Source organism: Eurosta solidaginis, chromosome 1 (assembly GCF_040869045.1).
Source record: "Eurosta solidaginis isolate ZX-2024a chromosome 1, ASM4086904v1, whole genome shotgun sequence".
NCBI lineage: Eukaryota > Metazoa > Arthropoda > Insecta > Diptera > Tephritidae > Eurosta > Eurosta solidaginis.
The window spans coordinates 17,879,234-17,899,305 of NC_090319.1; the positions used below are offsets into that span (position 1 = coordinate 17,879,234).

Sequence of the window (20,072 nt, forward strand, 5' to 3'; positions counted from 1 at the left end):
TTAAAAGGGCGTGGGCCTTAGTTCTACAGGTGGACGCCTTTTCGAGATAACGCCATAAAGGTGGACCAGGGGTGACTCTAGAATTTGTTTGTACGATATGGGTATCAAACGAAAGGTGTTGATAAGTGTTTTAAAAGATAGTGGGCCTTAGTTGTATGGGTGGACGCCTTTTCGGGATACCGCCATAAACGTGGACCAGGGGTGACTCTAGAATGCGTTTGTACAATATGGGTATCAAATGAAAGGTGTTAATGAGTATTTTAAAAGGGCGTGGGCCTTATTTCTATAGGTGGACGCCTTTTCGAGATATCGCCATAAAGGTGGACCAGGGGTGACTCTAGAATTTGTTTGTACGATATGGGTATCAAATGAAAGGTGTTAATGAGTATTTTAAAAGGGTGTGGGCCTTAGTTCTATAGGTGAACGCCTTTTCGAGATATCGCCATAAAGGTGGACCAGGGGTGACTCTGGAATTTGTTTGTACTATATGGGTATCAAATGAAAGGTGTTAATGAGTATTTTAAAAGGGAGTGGGCCTTAGTTCTATAGATGGACGCCTTTTCGCAATATCGTTATAAAAGTGGACCATGGTTGACTCGAGAATGCGTTTGTACAATATGGGTATCAAATGAAAGGTGTTAATGAGTATTTTAAAAGGGCGTGGGCCTTAGGTGTATGGGTGGACGCCTTTTCGGGATATCGCCATAAAGGTGGACCAGGGGTGACTCTAGAATTTGTTTGTACGATATGGGTATCAAATGAAAGGTGTTAATGAGTATTTTAAAAGGACGTTGGCCTTAGTTCTATAGGTGGATGCCTTTTCGAGATATCGCCATAAATGTGGACCAGGGGTGACTCTAGTATTTGTTTGTCCGATATGGGTATCAAACGAAAGGTGTTAATAAGTGTTTTAAAAGGGAGTGGGCCTTAGTTGTATGGCTGGACGCCTTTTCGGGATATCGCCATAAAGGTGGACCAGGGGTGACTCTAGAATGAGTTTGTACGATATGGGTATCAAATTAAAGGTATTAATGAGAGCTTTAAAAGGGAGTGTTGGTAGTTGTATATGTGAAGGCGTTTTCCAGATATCGACCAAAATGTGGACCAGGGTGACCCAGAACATCATCTGTTGGATACCGCTAATTTATTTATATATGTAATATCTGCCAAGATTTTAAGGGTTTTTTCTTTCGCCCTGCAGAACTTTTTCATTTTCTTCTACTTAATATGGTAGGTGTCACAACCATTTTATAAAGTTTTTTCTAAAGTTATATTTCGCGTCAATAAAACAATCCAATTACCTTACCATGTTTCATCCCTTTTTTCGTATTTGGTATAGAATTATGGCATTTTTTTCATTTTTCGTAATTTTCGATATCGAAAAAGTGGGCGTCGTCATAGTCGGATTTCGTTCATTTTTCATACCAAGATAAAGTGAGTTCAAGTAAGCACGTGAACTAAGTTCATTAAAGATATGTCGATTTTTGCTCAAGTTATCGTGTTAACGGCCATGCAGAGGGACAGACGAACGACTGTGTATAAAAACTGGGCGTGGCATCAACCGATTTCGCCCATTTTCACAGAAAACAGTTAGAGGATTGGTTATTTGTTGTTCGACATATCGCGTTAAAAGTATCCTAGACAAATTAAATGAAAAAGGGCGGAGCCACGCCCATTTTAAAATTTTATTTTTGTATTTTGTTGCACCATATCATTACTGGAGTAGAATGTTGACATAATTTACTTATATACTGTAAAGATATAAAATTTTTTGTTAAAATTTTACTTTAAAAAATTTTTTTTTTAAAAGTGGGCGTGGTCCTTCTCCGATTGTACTAATTTTTATTAAGCGTACATATAGTAATAGGAGTAACGTTCCTGCTAAATTTCATCATGATATTTTCAACGATTGCCAAATTACAACTTGCAAAATTTTAAATTATCTTCTTTTAAAAGTGGGCGGTGCCACGCCCATTGTCCAAAATTTTACTAATTTTCTATTCTCCGTCATAAGTTCATCCCATCTACCAAGTTTCGTCGCTTTATCTGTCTTTTGTAATGAATTATCGCACTTTTTCGGTTTTTCGAAATTTTCGATATCGAAAAAGTGGGCGTGGTTATAGTCCGATATCGTTCATTTTAAATAGCGATCTGAGATGAGTGCTCAGGAACCTACGTACCAAATTTCATCAAGATACCTCAAAATTTACTCAAGTTATCGAGTTAACGGACGGACGGACGGACGGACGGACAATCAAATTTTTTTTCGATCCTGATTATTTTGATATATGGAAGTCTATATCTATCTCGATTCCTTTATATATGTACAACCAACCGTTATCCAATCAAACTTCTGCTCAACTGAGTATAAAAATAAAGTTAAAGTCAAAGTTAAAATTAAAGTTAAAGTTAAAATTAAAGTTAAAGTTAAAGTTGAAGTTAAAGTTAAAGTTAAAGTTAAAATTAAAGTTAAAGTTAAAGTTAAGGTTAAAGTTATAGTTAAAAATAAAGTTAAAAGTTAAAGTTAAAGTTAAAGTCAAAGTTAAAGTTAAAGTTAAGGTTAAAGTTATAGATAAAAATAAAGTTAAAGTTAAAGTTAAAAATAAAGTTAAAGTTAAAGTTAAGGTTAAAGTTATAGTTAAAAATAAAGTTAAAGTCAAAGTTAAAAATAAAGTTAAAGTTAAAGTTAAAGTGAAAGTTAAAGTTAAAGTTAAAGTTAAGGTTAAAGTTAAGGTTAAAGTTAAAGTTGAAGTTAAAGTTAAAGTTAAAGTTAAAGTTAGAGTTAAGGTTAAAGTTAAAGTTAAAGTTAAAGTTAGAGTTAAGGTTAAAGTTAAAGTTAAAGTTAAAGTTAAAGTTACAGTTAAAGTTAAAGTTAAAGTTTTTTTTTTTTTTTTTTTTTTTTTGTTTCGTGGAAGGAGGAAATGCTTTATGCACTGACCGGGATATTTAAGCCTCACTGCGAGACTCTCCGAGTGTAGGACTCCCTTCTTCCATGAAGGCCTACCCACTAAAACCTAACCTCCCACGGCCCGCGCAAATCCCCGTACCTGGGACCGCGTTTAGCATTACTTCGGGTACGGGTGCGCGCTACGTGAGCTCTATGGCTACTCTCACGCTAATGGGCTAGGCATCCGTCTTCTCGTTTACTGGTAAGTATATGCCTCACATATGTGCTGACCGTATCCCATCTGTCTCTTCGACAGGTCATGTTATTGATGACACTGCCCGGGGATAGGTCGCCAAGTACCTCTTCTACCCTCCTTCGCTGATGGGAGAAGTGCCTGCATTCGAAGAAGGTGTGGCGTACATCGTCTATTTCCCCACAGTACAGACAGCTCGGGCTATCAACCTTACCCATTCTGTGTAGGTATTTGCGGAAGTAACCATGTCCCGTTAGAAACTGGGTCAGGTAAAAGTCTACCTCTCCGTGCGGTCGCTTCAACCATGGATCAAGTTCAGGGATTAGTTCCCTAGTCCACTTTCCTACGATGCTGTTGCTCCACTGATCTTGCCAACGTCGGATCGATTCTTCTCGCGCCTGCATGGCAAAAGCAGCTCTACTTGCTTGCGATCCGTTGTCATATATTGTTTTTCTTTCCTCAACGAGAAGATATATCGGTATGGTTCCCGCAACGACCAGGACAGCTTCAGCTGATACCGTGCGGTAAGCCGAAGATATTCGCAGCGCCCCTCTGCGTTGGACCGAGGTGAGGGCGACTCGGTTCTTCCGGTATTTCATTGCGTCCGCCCAGATTTCTGCACCATATAAGAGTATAGAATCCGAGGCTGATGCAAGCAACTTCCTTGTGCATGGCTTTGGGCCACCTGTGTTTGCCATTAATCTACTCAACTGCGCTATTATGCGCGCAGCTCTTTCGCAGGTCCCTCGTATGTGATCCGAGAAGTTGAGTTTGCTGTCTAACCTCACTCCCAGATATTTCGTTGAAGCGAGTGTTTCTATTGGCTGGTCCCCAACCATCATGTTCCTGGTAGTGGGAATACGTCTCTTTGTGAGGATGACGATCTCCGTTTTGGCTGTTGCTAACTGAAGACCGTGCTCAGCCATTCACCTATTTACATTACGCATGACCTGGTTTAATTTTAGCTGTGCCAGCTCGCAGCTTGGTGCTGTTATCACAGCTGCCACGTCGTCTGCAAATGCAACGAGGAAGGTGCTTTCTGGCATGTCTAATCGAAGAAGACTGTCGTAAGTTATATTCCAGAGATCGGGACCTAGTACCGAACCCTGGGCTGCTCCACCTGTTATTTTTACCTTTTTTTGACCGTGAGTACTTTCATATATTAGATACCTCTCTCTTAGGTAGTCCCTTAAAATTTCTAACAAATATTGCGGTACTTTGAAAGTGCTTTCTAGTGCCTCAAGCATGTCCTCCCACCTAGCTGAGTTAAAAGCGTTTTTGACGTCCAGCGTGACCAGCAACACTATAGGTCTTGCTCTGTGGCACGCTGTCTCGGCTTTCTTGACTGCGTCTATAACTTCTGCTATGGCATCTATTGTAGAGTGCCCCCTCCGAAAACCATGCTGTCTGGGCGACAGTCCTCCGGCGTCCTGTAACGCTCTGGTGAGGCGTTGCTTCAGGAGACTCTCCATCAATTTTCCTGCTGTGTCCAACATACATAGGGGACGGTAGGATGATGGAGAGCTGGGATCTCCTTTCCCTTTTGGAATGAGAACCAGTCGTGCTGTCTTCCATATGGTGGGGAAAATTCTTTCTTCGAGACATTTGTTGTACATGTGCAACATAAGTTCTGGGCAGTCGTTTGCAGCTAGTCTAATTGCCTCTGCGGGTATTCCGTCGGGCCCAGATGCTTTCCTAGGTTTCATAGTTCGCACGGCAGTTTTAAGCTCTTCTTCTTGGAATGGTTCCACGTTGCGATCTTCATGGGTAACGTACCCGCCCTCCCTAGGCAGTTGGGTGGGAAACAGGCCATCCACAATGTTCCTTATTTGGTTCTCGTCCATCAGCTGGTTTGGCGGACGGAACTTCTTCATTACTATCTTATATCCCTGCCCCCATGGGTCTCGATCCACTTCCTCGCAAAGCGCTTTCCAGCACTTAAGCTTGCTTTGCTTAATGGCAGCACTAAGAGCTTTCTTCGCTCCTTTGTACGCTTCCGACTTTTCTAGAGCCTCAGGCCTGCCGCGCGCGCGAGTTGCTAGCCTTCGCATCCTGTGGCATATTTTCCGCAGCTCCGCGATTTCGCTATTCCACCAGTATACCTGCTTTTTACCCCTCCACACTCCCCTCCGTGGCATAGAGAGGTTGCAAGCGTGGCGAAGACAGCTCATTGTCTTTTCAACCGTCTCTTCCGTCGGACTGGAGTTGTTGATTATCCGTCGGGCATCCCCCAGTACTGATGCGGAGAACGTGGCAGAGTCGACCTTGGATGCGTCCCATGCTTTTGTTCTGCGTGGCCCGTTCGGAATCTGCCTCTGACCGGGATCGTTTAGGTGGAAAGTGATGTAGTTGTGATCGCTGCCAGTCAGATCCTCTATGACTCTCCATCCAGCAGCGGTCAGCAGCAGGCTTTCTGACACTAGTGTTACATCGGGGATCGAGTATCCAAAGCCTGGCCGTCGGTATGTAGGGGTCGTACCAGTGTTAAGCACGTTCAAACCGAGCCTGGCTGCCATCTCAAGGACTAACCTTCCACGGGTGTTAGTCTGCGGCATTCCCCATTCGACGGCTCTTGCGTTAAAGTCTCCCGCCATAACCAGGTTACTAGTTAAGTCCCTCAGGTCGTCTTCAATAAGTTCAAGCTTCTCCCTGAACGTTTGAATGGGATCATTCGGGGACAAGTAGCAGCTTACTATTGTGGTATTATTCGTAGTTAGGCGGACGTAGCCTTGTCCGGCAACACGGTTCACAATATTGGCGTTTGCATCTGTCATCCAGATTGCGGCGGTGCCGGTGTTGTCTATATGCCAATCATTTCGGGCTCTATAGGGTTCGCTGATGATAACGCTGTTAGCTTTATGGTCTAAGACCAACTGTTGTAGTAGCTCATCAGCAAGTCTGCTCCGGTTTAGGTTGCCTTGGATAAAACTAATCACTATTGAATTGAGACTTTGGCCTTTGCAACAGCGAGTGCCGCTCTGAAAATGCTGCATGCTCCAGATCCAGGGACATGATCGAGCTTCTGTGTATTACACAGGTAACATTTTGGAGCTGCGGTACAGGCCGAAGCTTTGTGGCCGCTTTGCCCACACTTCCAGCAGGCGTTACTCCTGTCTGGACCCTTGCATTCTGCCTTCCGGTGTCCGTAGCCGAGACACCTAAAGCAGCGTTGTACTTCTGCTCGCTGTCTGATTCGGCACTGTATCCATCCGATAGGAATTTTACCTTTCTTTAGTAGGGCGTTGCCAATATTCTCGTCCACTTCGACGACCGCCATTTTCTGTTCTCTTTGGTTTGCTGCGAACACAGAGACACGGAGAGGTCTAGTGATTTCTTCTTTTCCGACCTCCCTCCTTATTGCGTCTTGGATTTCTGTTTCAGTTGTGAGACAGTCCATGCCAAGTACTTCCAACTTCATCCGCTTGGAGAGCTGTTGTGCTTCACCGACCTCTCCTACTGCACTACCTATAGCTGCTCTGAAGGCCGTCCGGTCACTGCAGCGCGCCGTTTCAATCAGTACGTTACCAGATTTGGTTTTTCGTACTGACCGTACCACCGTACCTGTGTCATTAGGGCGGATCTGGCCGCGTATGGCCCCTAGTACCTGGGCATAGCTTTTGCCTTCCACAGGTTTTACCACGAAAGTTGCTGCTTGTCTCCTCTTTCTCGCCCGTTTTTGAGCTTTAGGAGCTTGGACGGGGGTTGCCTTCTTGGCTGGCTGGGCCCGCTGTTTCAGCCTCCGGCGCGCTACATTGGACCAAGACTCACCTTGTGAAAGCGTATTTGTTCTTTCATCTCGTTTCTTTTTGGCTTCCAAGTCCTCCGAGTGGGAATCTGAGCTCGTTCGTGCCCTCTTGCTTTTTCGGCCCGATTCTCTGCTCTCATCTACCTTTTGGGCCCTTAACGATCCCATGCAGCTTAACGCTTCCTCGAGAAGAGCCATACCGGTTTTTATGTCCTTGGACACGGTCTTCTGCTTGAGAGCGGTTTCCTGCATCTCGCGCAGCACTGATACCGCGTACTCCAGCAGTTCGTCTTGGCTCTTCCCTTCGAGGCTTGTGTATGAGAGTGAGCCTCTTGGCGGAGTCGCACGTTTCTCCTTCCCAACAGCGCGCTGTGCAACGACATTGGGTGATCTGACCGACGCTTTTTCCCTTGCAGTAGCAGGTGTTGACTGGCTGGGGTTATTGCGCAGCTGTGCTTTCGCTGCCTTTGTCTTTTCCGCCGATTCGGTGCCTTGTGTGGGCATTACCGACAAGGTCGCTTTAGCGGGGGTTGTTAAAACCGGCGATCTCAACACTTTAGTGCTCTTCTTGAACACTGCTTCATCGCCCCTTTCTTTCTCGCTTTCTCTACTTTTATCTTCCTTTGTTGTTTTTATTTTGTTGGTCATTTGTTCTATTGGGTCTCCGCTTCAAGCCGCTATCTCCGCACGATGTGCAGTCGCCGTCTTCAATTCCCGTGGTTATCTTTGCAGAAGCAGGGAGGCCACGCGTGGGTTGACACAGGTCCTTATGGGAGTCTGTGTTCAGAGCCAGAATACAGCGTTAGTCAGGAGTCGTCTCAACTGAGCCTGCACCACCAACTTAATGGCGACGTGCTTCGAACGTACTTGAAGACCTGCCAAGGTTTTAACGAGACGGAGACGATGCCGATATTAACCTACCAGCCGTTTCGGCAAGGTGTCACCCTTGCTTATTAAGGTAGTAGCCTATCGTCATCGCCAGCCCGTAGCAATCAGTTCATAATCATATTTCCAGTTTTGGTCAACAGGATCTTACTGGTCTCGATCCTGTGGATGCTTGATGGGGTATTTTAGGGCGGCATCCTATCGCCCTTCCACCGGAACTTTGGGATGTGTTGCCCTTAGAGCAACACATTCCCATTTTTCCACTGGATTGCTCGTTTTGGTTCGCCCTGAGTACTTAATTCACTCAGTACCTCCCGTCTTGTGGGAAGCGTTCCTCTATCCACTCTAAGGTTAAAGTTAAAGTTAAAGTCAAAGTTAAAATGAAAATTAAAGTTAAAGTCAAAGTTAAAGTTAAAGTCAAAGATAAAGTTAAAGTTAAAGTTAGAGTTAAGGTTAAAGTTAAAGTTAAAGTTAAAGTTAAAGTTAAATTTAAAGTTAAAGTTACAGTTAAGTTAAAGTTAAAGTAAATGTAAAATCAATTTATGGCATGGCGACGTGTCGCCCCGATATATGATGATATATATATATTGTCCGCCACCGTGGTGTGATGGTAGCGTGCTCCGCCTACCGCACCATATGCCCTGGGTTCGCACCCCGGGCAAAGCAACATCAAAATTTTAGAAATAAGGTTTTTCAATTAGAAGAAAATTTTTCTAAGCGGGGTCGCCCCTCGGCAGTATCTGGCAAGCGCTCCGAGTGTATTTCTGCCATGAAAAGCTCTCAGTGAAAACTCATCTGCCTCGCAGATGCCGTTCGGAGTCGGCATAAAACATGTAGGTCCCGTCCGGCCAATTTGAAGGGAAAATCAAGAGGAGCACAACGCAAATTGGAAGAGAAGCTCGGCCTTAGATCTCTTCGGAGGTTATCGCGCCTTACATTTATATTTTATTTTATATCTATCTCGATTCCTTTATACCTGTACAATAGGCCGGGTCGATTTGTGGGGAGGCAAAAAAATCGCCCATTGCTCTGTGAAAATCATATTCTAGGGATCAAAATAATAAACTTTACCGAAGGAACCATACCTCTAATACGAATTCTGATGTCCCCCCCTTTGGGTCGAACTTGCAAATTTTGAAAAATCGCACTTTGAAATGCCTATGTTTTTTCTTTTTGGAGTTTATTTTTCTATTTAGAAATTTATTTAGTCAGAACATATGTAAATGAAAAAATGAATTTAACTTAGTAATAGAAAAGAAATTAAAAAACATTATTAGAAATTAGCGTTTTTACAACCCCCTTTTAAAACCAATGATGCATTTGCATGTCGTAAACATAGTTGTGTGGGTTTTTTATTCAACCGTTTTATAAAATGAAGGTATCACTGTGACACAATTGCAGATCGTAAAATTGCTTGTGTTTTTAAGCTATTGCATAGATTTTATCGCGGGCTTGGCGACTTAATCAAAAAAAAACCGTAACGGATATTTGTCAAAAAAGATCCGAAAAGGCTCGAAAAGGTTCGAAAAGGTTCGTAAAGGTTCGGTGTTAGCAACAGGCCAAATACATAAAATTGGATCTCTATCATAAACAGCGGTGGGCACCACTACATTTACACGGTTACCAAATTGAGAATGTGTTAGTAAACACGAACGCGTAGCGAGCACGAAAACAAAATCAATTATTTATTTAGTTTGATTTCAATGCTTGAACGTTGAATACGTGTCACACGCACTCTTTGGTACTCTGTTTTAAGCGCGCGTGCGACACTTTCTCACCGTACGACCATCGAAATCTAACTAAAAGAGCTGTCGTTGATTTTCACGAAGTAGCCATTGTGCTATCGCTTATCGTATACATATATGGTCGCTTACAAGCCAGCCTAATAAAACCGCGCTGCGTTTTTTTAGCGCACGCAAACAACCGGCGTTTTTTGCGCTAATCCAAATAAGCATGCGTTGCGACAATGTAAAGCATGTGTGCAAACGTCAAACCTAAATGTCACGAAGAACACAAATTGGAAATCGAGTTAGGTTTTCACGCAGCAAATTCAATTTGAGTTGCTCTCATACAAGTTGTATGTGCATGAGACATTTTTGACAGAAAATTACTTGCGTGCGTTTATATTAGGTTGGCTTGTTAGAGTTAAAGTTAAAGCGTAAGTTAAAGTTAAAAATGAAGTTAAAGTTAAAGTGAAAGTTAAAGTTACAGTTAAAGTTAAAGTTAAGGTTAAAGTTAAAGTTAAAGTTAAAGTGAATGTTAAAGTTAAAGCGAAAGTTAAAGTTAAAAATAAAGTTAAAGTTAAAGTGAAAGTTAAAGTTAAAGTTAAATTTAAATTTAAAGTTAAGGTTAAAGTTAAAGTCAAAGTTCAAGTTAAAGTTACAGTTAAAGTTAAAGTCAAAGTTAAAGCTAAAGTTAAGGTTAAAGTTAAATTTAAAGTTAAAGTTACAGTTAAGGTTAAAGTAAAATTAAAAGTTAAAGTTAAATTAAAGTTAAAGTTAAAATTTAAGTTAAAGTTAAAGTTAAAGTGAATGTTAAAGTTAAAGCGAAAAATAAAGTTAAAGTTAAAGATAAAGTTAAAGTCAAAGTTAAAGTTAAAGTTAAAGTTAAGGTTAAAGTTAAAGTTAAGGTTAAGGTTAAAGTTAAAGTTAAAGTTAATGTTAAAGCTAAAGTCAAAGTTAAAGTTAAAGCTAAAGTTAAAGTTAAGGTTAAAATTAAAGTTAAAGTTAAATTTAAAATTAAAGTTACAGTTAAAGTTAAAGTTAAAGTCAAAGTTAAAGTGAATGTTAAAGTTAAAGCGAAAGTTAAAGTTAAAGTTAAAAATAAAGTTAAAGTTAAAGTGAAAGTTAAAGTTAAAGTTAAGGTTAAAGTTAAAGTTAAAGTCAGAGTTAAAGTTAAAGTTAAGGTTAAAGGTAAAGTTGAAGTTAAAGTTAAAATTAAAGTTAAAGTAAAAGTTAAAATTAAAGTTAAAGCCAAAGTTAAAATTAAAGTTAAAGTTAAAGTTAAAGTTAAAGTGAATGTTAAAGTTAAAGCGAAAGTTAAAGTTAAATTTAAAATTAAAGTTAAAGTTAAAATGAAAGTTAAAGTTAAAGTCAAAGTTAAAGTTAAGGTTAAAGTTAAAGTTAAAGTTAAACTCAAAGTTAAAGTTAAGGTTTTTTTTTTTTTTTTTGTGTTTCGTGGAAGGAGGAAATGCTTTATGCACTGACCGGGATATTTAAGCCTCACTGCGAGACTCTCCGAGTGTAGGACTCCCTTCTTCCATGAAGGCCACCCACTAAAACCTAACCTCCCACGGCCCGCGCTAATCCCCGTACCTGGGACCGCGTTTAGCATTACTTCGGGTACGGGTGCGCGCTACGTGAGCTCTGTGGCTACTCTCACGCTAATGGGCTAGGCATCCGTCTTCTCGTTTACTGGTAAGTATATGCCTCACATATGTGCTGACCGTATCCCATCTGTCTCTTCGACAGGTCATGTTATTAATGACACTGCCCGGGGATAGGTCGCCAAGTACATCTTCTTACAAAGTTAAGGTTAAAGTTAAAGTTAAATTTAAAGTTAAAGTTACAGTTAAAGTTAAAGTCAAAGTTAACGTTAAAGCTAAGGTTAAAGTTAAAGTTAAATTTAAAGTTAAAGTTACAATTAAAGTTAAAGTTAAAGTTAAAGTGAATGTTAAAGTTAAAGTTAAAGTCAAAAATAAAGTTAAAGTTAAAGTTAAAGTGAATATTAAAGTTAAAGTGAAAGTTAAAGTTAACTTTAAAAATAAAGTTAAAGTGAAAGTTAAAGTTAAAGTGAATATTAAAGTTAAAGTGAAAGTTAAAGTTAAAAATAAAGTTAAAGTTAAAGTTAAAGTGAAAGTTAATTGTTCGAGCAAGTGGGCTTTTCCACTTGCTATACGTGCAAATAAAACGAAAAATTAATACCTTTGTAGGCACTTTAAATTTTAATTCAATTTAAGCAGTTACAAGAATTACTATACCACTAATTTGATGCGCTCTTAATTCGCGGGTCAATAATAAAAGCGGACTGTATCCAACGATGATCCAAAAACTTCTCCTTCACTCAACTCGAACAGCAATATCCAAGCATTAAAAATGTATTCAATATTCCAGTATAGCGGTGCAAGCGAAGAGTGGTAAATTGTTTTTCTAATTACCTTATGCGACTACCGGTGGGTGGGAGGAAGATATGCGTATTGCCTACGTGACTTAGGGAGGTGACGTGATGCTAGAGTGTATTGTTGTTGGTTGCGGTACCGACTTCGATGCAGCTGCAGTTTGCTCTCCTACGTACATATGTAGTTATGACAACGAAAAGAACGAGAGTATGTAAGATGTATAAATATGTACATATGAATGTGAAGTTGGTGACGATGATTTTGCTGGTATGTAATGTATACCAATACAGTGGGCATGAAACGAGAAGTACGATGGGGAAATTGTTTGAACTGATGTGCTTCAACATCCTCCCCCCTTGAAAACTGTGTTTTCAATCAAACAATAATGATGACTTAATAAAGTTGATGGTTCGGCGATGAGTGTTTGGTAACTAATTAGTCGCAAGTCGAAGATTCTATTGGTAATTTGACACCTTTGTTATTTCTCGTTTGACTATCCCATCAGCAGTATTTATCATGACAACACGTACTAAACCATCAGAACCAGCCATGGTTTCAACGATTCTGCCAAGAGGCCATTTGAGAGGTGGTGTATTCTCATCCTTAACAAGCACCATGTCATTTTCCTTTAGGTTTTCGCGAATAGTTTGCCATTTATACCGGTGTTGAAGCTCCTTTAAATATTCTGAGTGCCATCGCTTCCAAAATTGCTGCTGAATGGCTTGAATGATTTGGAATCTTTTTAGAGTACCCATATTCACCTCAGACAATGATGGCTCTGGAATAGTATACAGAGTGCGTCCGGTCAAAAAATGTGCCGGCGTGATAGCGCTGAGATCGTCAGCATTATTTGATATCGGTGTAAGCGGGCGACTGTTTATCATGGCTTCTACTTGGCAGCATACTGTATTTAGTTCGTCGAATTTCAACATGTGAGATCCAATCGCGCGACGTAAATAATATTTGGCTAGCTTTACTGCACTTTCCCAAAGTCCACCGAAATGCGGTGACCTTGGGGGTATGAATTTCCAATTTATGCCTTCTTCAGCCATGAAGGTTTGTACCGAAGCAATGTGTTGCTGCGAGGCGAAGAGGGTCAAGAGTTCTCTGAGCTCTCGATTGGCACCAACAAAATTGGTTGCATTGTCAGAAAAAATTGTATTGCACTTGCCTCGCCGAGCGATAAATCTCTTAAGTGCAGAGATAAATGCCATTGTACTTAAATCTGGAACTAATTCCAAATGCACAGCCTTAGTCGTAAAGCAGATAAATACAGCCAAGTAGACTTTGATAGAGCCCCTACCCCTTAACTGTGGAGTTATTGAAAAGGGTACGCAATAGTCGACCCAGTTGTTGCGAAAGGGAATGTGGGCTCAACTCGTTCTTGTGGTAGTGACCCCATTATTTGATTATGCAGTTGAGGCTTACTGCGATAGCATAGTATACAATTATGCACAACTTGTCTTATAGTACATCTAGCGTTAATAACCCAAAATTTATCACGCAAAATACTTAGCAGGGTTTGACAACCAGCGTGCATATGACGACGATGAAGATAATCGATGAGAATGTATACAAAGGGGTGTGTTCTTGGGAGCAGAATTGGATGCTTAGCATCGAAAGGTAGCGAAGAATTCTTTATTCTTCCGCCAACACGAATCAACGAGTTATGAATAAATGGCGATAGCTGATTGAAGTTGGACTGTCGACTTACTTTACCTTCCTGTAATTGCTTGTATTCAGCTGCAAACGCTTGCCTTTTTATGTAGCCACAAATGAGAAATAAGGCAGAATCTAATTCTTCTGCGACGATTGAGCCTGAGTACGTAGTTGGTGAGCGACGAGAGCGTGATATGAAGCGATGAACATAAACGAAAATACGAAGTAGTTTAGTATAGTTATTGGCATATTTATGCCTTGCAATTAGGTCGTCTGACTCCGCTGCTAGCAGAGCATGATGTTGTTTACGTTGCTCGGGAAGGGTTTCAATGTTATTAATTGGATTTTTGGGCCAGGTTGATTGTTCTTGTTGCAGAAAATATGGTCCGTGGAACCATAGGGAATTATCGATGAGGCCCTGTACATTTGCTCCACGTGAAACAAAATCAGCTGGATTTTCCTTCGTAGGTACGTGATGCCAACTGTAGTTTGCTGTTAGCTGTTGGATCTTTGTCACCCTATTGGCAACGAATGTTGTCCATCGCATGGGCTCACCCTGTATCCATGATAATACAATGGTCGAATCTGACCAACAATGTATGTTGCTAGCTTCTGTCCTAAATATAGTTAATACTGATTTTAACAATTCTGTTAAGAGAACAGCCGCGCATAGTTCCAATTTAGGAAGAGTCATCTCTTTGGTTGGTGCCACTCTTGATTTGGCGCATATAAGCGATGTATACATTGTTCCCTCGTACCGCGAAACTGCGTAAATGCACGCGCCGTATGCCTTTGTACTTGCATCTGAAAAAGCGTGTAGTTGCGCTTCAAAATCAAAATGTACTAACCTTGGAATTTTTAAATTGCTAATCGATGTAATTTGGTGGCATTTGTCCGTCCACTGTGTGTAGATTTGCATTGGCACGCTTTCGTCCCACGATAATTTGAGCTTCCAGAGCTGCTGCATCAATAGTTTGCAGGTAACGACGATGGGGTTTAACAACCCAAGCGGATCGAAGAGTCTCGCAATTCTCGACAGAATAGTGCGTTTGCTGATTTTTGACGATGGTGGGTCCAAAGACGAGTACGAGAACAGAAAATTGTCATCCTGGGGTGACCACTTCAGACCTAGCGCCTTGATATATGAAACGCCGCCAATATTTACATTTACTACCCTATCGGCGTCTGGTATGTCAGCTATAATGTTGTGGTGATTCGACGCGAACTTTCGAAGAGGAAATCCTCCTCCAGCTAATAAATCGATTACTTCATTCTTAATGGCCACCACTTCCTCGATAGTTGCAGCGCCAGTCATTAAGTTGTCAACATAAAAATCACGGAGAGTGAAAGCAGCCCCAATCGAGTGTGTCGAAACATTGTTGTAAGCTAACTGTCGAAGACATCTCACTGCCAAAAAAGGGGCACAACTGGTTCCATATGTGACGGTCTGCAACTGATAAGTGCAGAGTTCTTGACCTGGTGCGTTTCTCCATAAAATGCATTGATACTTCGAATCTCTCTCATCTACGATGACTTGCCGATACATTTTTGTTATATCGGCCATTAATACGAACCGATACGTGCGAAAGCGGAGAAGAATGGTGAATATGTCGTCTTGCAACGTAGGACCACTTCGAAGAACATCGTTTAATGCAACTCCATTTGATGTGCGACAGGACGCATCGAACACCACTCGCAGCCTTGTCGATGAACTGTCCAATTTGACCACACAGTGGTGGGGAATGTACGTTCTGGCCTTCGATGACAATTCATTTGGTTGTAATAAAACCATATGTTTTAAGACGATGTATTCCTGTATAAAGTTTTTATATTCGTCTTTAATCGCACTGTCGGTAAGTATTCCCTTCTCCACCGACCAGAATCTACGACGAGCGATTTCGTATGACTGGCCAAGCTTGCTTGGACTTGTCGAGAAGGGCAACCGAACAATGAATTTGTGTGTTATAGGGCAACGAGTTGTTGTTTTTTGGAAATATACCTCACACTCCTCCTCTTCCAACGTACGCTCGGCCTTTCGGGAATGATAGCTCTCTTCTAATTTCCAGAACTTCTCTAGAAGAGTGTCTATTGACGGTTGCGCTGTTGTGGTATGTGTGCTGGAGGGGATGACGGGTGGTGACGAAGTAAGCAAGGTCGATGATGAAACTAATGGTCGTGACCTTATAGCACCAGCTACAATCCAGCCTAGCTGCGTCTTCTGTAGTGCTGTCAGATTTTTGTCCAATTTTATCTGACCCACCGATAGAATGTCGAAAAAGAGCCCAGCCCCGATGAGTAAGTCAATTGGACCAGGACAGTTAAAGGTGCGGTCAGGTAATTGGATATTTTTTGGTATTCCTCAATGGGTTACATCAATACAATTTTGGGGTTGATGTGTCGAAATCGATGGGAGTATAACTGTTTCCATTACCGAGGAAAATCCATTGTGAAGCGATTGGATACTAATACAAGCGCCTTGGTATGACTTGGTTCTTAATGCTCCAATACCGGTTATTTCGAGGTCAATTTTGGTCCGTTTTAGATGAAGCAATTGAGCCGCATGCTCCGTCATAAAGTTCAACTGGGAGGCCGAATCAAGCAGCGCTCTTACTATTAGCCTTGTACCATGGTTAGTATAAATTTGCACTAACGCAGTTGCCAGAATTACCTCACTCGTACCTGTACTGACCTTCAATGCAGCTGATGGCGGCGAATGCGTTGTCTCCGAACATTGCGGCTGTTGTCGATGAAGAAGCGTGTGGTGGCTTACCTTACAATGTTGACAACGATTGGCAGAAGGACACTTACTAGACGTATGACATGTTCCAAGGCAATTTAGGCATAGTTGATTTTTCTTTGCAATACTATAACGCTGCATTGGGTCCATTGCGTTGAATTTTTCACATTTAAATGGCGAATGTGTAACAGCCTCGTTACATAATAAACATTTGTTGGTTACTGACGACACCAATGATGTACTTGACTTCACCAACGCCGATGATTTGGTAGCTGACGAAGCCTTAGATGTGGATTTTCTGTTGACTTCAATGATATTGACCGTGTGGCAGCGGCGCTCGATGAATGTAGCTAGATCATCCCATGTTGGTAACTGAAGCAAAGATAACGAAGAATTATCCCACTTAGTAGTCACATACTCTTCCCATTTGACTTGAATTTCTGGATCTAATTTAGAGACGATGAAGTGCACCAAAATTCCATCCGTGATTTGTGTGTGTGAAGCAAGAGATTGTAATGCGCGAAGATGGGAATTTATGGAATCGATGAATTCTCTTAGCGAAGACGCACTCGACGTCTTAAGGAAATTGTTATCAAACATTGCTTGTACATGTGACTGAAAAATATAACTTTTGTTGTCATATCTTTTCGTGAGCAAGTCAATGGCACGATTATAATTGTCAGTGGTGACCTCTAAAGATTGAATAAGCCTGAAGGCGCCGTGGGTTAAACATAACCGTAGGTACTGAAACTTCTCAATTTCATTCAGTCCTACATTATTATGAACGAGAACGGTGAACATATTATGAAAGTCTAGCCATTCGGTATGGTTTTCACTGAATTTCGTCAGTTGGAGTTTCGGTAAACTATGGCGATGCGAAGACGATGGTTGAATAGCAGGCATCGTGGTGCTGCTCAATGCCTCTACCTTGTTAATTTCAGCTATGCGCTCAACAATAGCGCTCCTGATATCGCAGTAGGTATCCTCAAATAAGGAGCGATGATTTTGGTCGATTTGCGACTCATCTAAGGATTCTAAATCCGACTGCACCTTTTCGAAGACAGCGAAGTGGTGCTCAATCAGCGCTAGTTTGGTCTCAAGGTGATACGCTGACATGGTAGAGAACTGCTGGATATCTTGATGGAGCTCTGCTACTCTGCTAAGTAACTTGTCTCGTTGAAGCAATTTTGTTCTAATGTTGCCGGCTGTATTTGGGGGTGTTCCAGTCTCCCCTTCCATACTGTTCGATGATACGTGTGACGAATAAAACTCAATTTCGCGATCGAAAATTTGGCTTTGGTTATAACGCGAACGCGGAGCCGAGATCCGGCTCGAAGGACCTTTGTTCGAGCAAGTGGGCTTTTCCACTTGCTATACGTCCAAATAAAACGAAAAATTAATACCTTTGTAGGCACTTTAAATTTTAATTCAATTTAAGCAGTTACAAGAATTACTATACCACTAATTTGATGCGCTATTAATTCGCAGGTCAATAATAAAAGCGGACTGTATCCAACGATGATCCAAAAACTTCTCCTTCACTCAACTCGAACAGCAATATCCAAGCATTAAAAATGTATTCAATATTCCAGTATAGCGGTGCAAGCGAAGAGCGGTAAATTGTTTTTCTAATTACCTTATGCGACTACCGGTGGGTGGGAGGAAGAGATGCGTATTGCCTACGTGACTTAGTGAGGTGACGTGATGCTAGAGTGTATTGTTGTTGGTTGCGGTACCGACTTCGATGCAGCTGCAGTTTGCTCTCCTACCTACATATGTAGTTATGACAACGAAAAGAACGAAAGTATGTAAGATGTATAAATATGTACATATGAATGTGAAGTTGGTGACGATGATTTTGCTGGTATGTAATGTATACCAATACAGTGGGCATGAAACGAAAAGTACGATGAGGAAATTGTTTGAACTGATGTGCTTCAACATTAATGTTAAAGTGAATATTAAAGTTAAAGTGAAAGTTAAAGTTAAAAATAAAGTTAAAGTGAAAGTTAAATATTAACTTCTCATTTATTCAATAAAAGTAAAAAATTTGTTTTCTTATCGGTCACAACGCTTAAAAAGGTTAACTTGAATTAATATCAAAGAAAACAAAATGTTGCATAACTATTATAATTGCATAAGTTGATAATATGCAATAGCTTTACCGCGGCAGTCCCCGAGTGCCACACGTCCTTTTTTTTTAAGCCACCACAAGACACAGCAGGTAGAATTGAAATTGCTCCTACCCAAAAATTCGACCCAAAGGGGGGGGGGGGGGGGCATCAGAATTCATTTTAGAGGTATGGTCCCTTCAGCAAAGTTTCTTAGTTTGATCCCTAGAATACGATGCGAGCAATGAGCGATTTTTAAATCGACCCGCCCTACTGTACAAGCAACCGTTATCCAATCAAAGTTAATATACTTTGTGTGCAAAGAACGCTAAATATAATGACGCCAGAAGAATGCAGAAATAGTTCCGAAACTACTTCGAAATCATCTCGAAATTGGCAGAAGATGGTATTGAAGTAATCCTAAAAAATCCGTGGTAATATAAAAATAATCCCGAAATGTTATATATATCAAAATATTTTCCCGTAAAAGGCGGGATATGATCCTTAAAGCAATCCCGAAATGCTCCAGACCTAAAGTAGAAAGCATATTACTTCTGAAATAGCTCCAAAAGCTCTTAAGGGGCTTTCTCCTTCTTACTGATCGCAAAAACAGTTCCCAATAAATCCTGATATACCCCCGAAATTAACAAAATGATCCCGAAACAATCCCAGAATATTACGAAATCATCCCAAAGCAGCCTTGAAATTATCCTGAAATACTGCGTAGATAGTCTACAATTGGTATCAAAAACTATACGAACTCTAACCTCAAAAGTGCAGAGACTACCCGGAAATAGTTCAGACATGATCCATAAGAGAGTTCTGAAATATCCTAAAACACTCCCAAAATTGCCCCAAATTTGTCTTCCCAGTTGTAGACTTATCGTAAGAGGTATGCGTTCTACTGCATCATACCTACGTTAATTCAGTGGTTTTTCATCTATAGGAAAATTACCAAATTTATCTATATATTAATACGCTAACAAAATTTCCATACAATCAATTGACAGGTTGTTTCGCATACTTAGCATTTGTAAAATCATATAGAAGTTATATGAATCGATTCGTATTGATAAGCCACAGTGCATAAGCCTATTTTTGTTAACAAATATTACTCTATTTGTTTATAATTAATAGAAAAAGCTTTTGTAAATTCGAACAATTCATACAAATATCGTAATTCATTATCGTGCACAAGCGCGCCATCTTTGGGAACAATTATCTAAGTTTGCTAATGCGAATTTCAAAGACCTAAACCTTTATGCACAAGCGTGCCGTCTTTGGGAACAATTATATAAGTGTTTAATGTGAATTTCAAATGTTATGTATCCCCGCTAAATTCGAAAGCACAAATGTTTCACCTGCATACAAATATGGTTTTCCATTGTTGCCGCTTACCTATAATAGCCTCTACCAAAATCCTAAAAAATTGTTCCAAAATAATTTATAGCGTACCAAAAATCTTAAATAGAATTAATTTTTGACGGCCCATTTTTTGTGGCAAATTTTACCTACACGTAAATATAAAAGTCTTTATTTAACAAATTCTTTGTTTTTTATTTTAGTTTTTTTCAAAAAAAACATGAAATCACAAATAATGAGTTAAGTTTTGTTGAAACTAACTAATTTATTTATAACAATTAACAATTAATGGCAAATTTGCTCGAAAATGTTGTTG

At 40.5% G+C, this 20,072-nt stretch overlaps 1 protein-coding gene across 1 annotated transcript in view; it reads right to left on the reverse strand.

Moving 5' to 3' along the window:
• The window catches only part of LOC137238902 (putative odorant receptor 85e), a 50,443-nt gene extending 38,715 nt beyond the window's left edge, over positions 1–11,728 (reverse strand). The window contains exon 1 of the mRNA XM_067763931.1: positions 11,694–11,728. The gene's annotated coding sequence lies outside the window, so the exon portion shown is untranslated. The remainder of the gene's footprint in view (positions 1–11,693) is intronic.
• Positions 11,729–20,072: the final 8,344 nt, after the last annotated feature.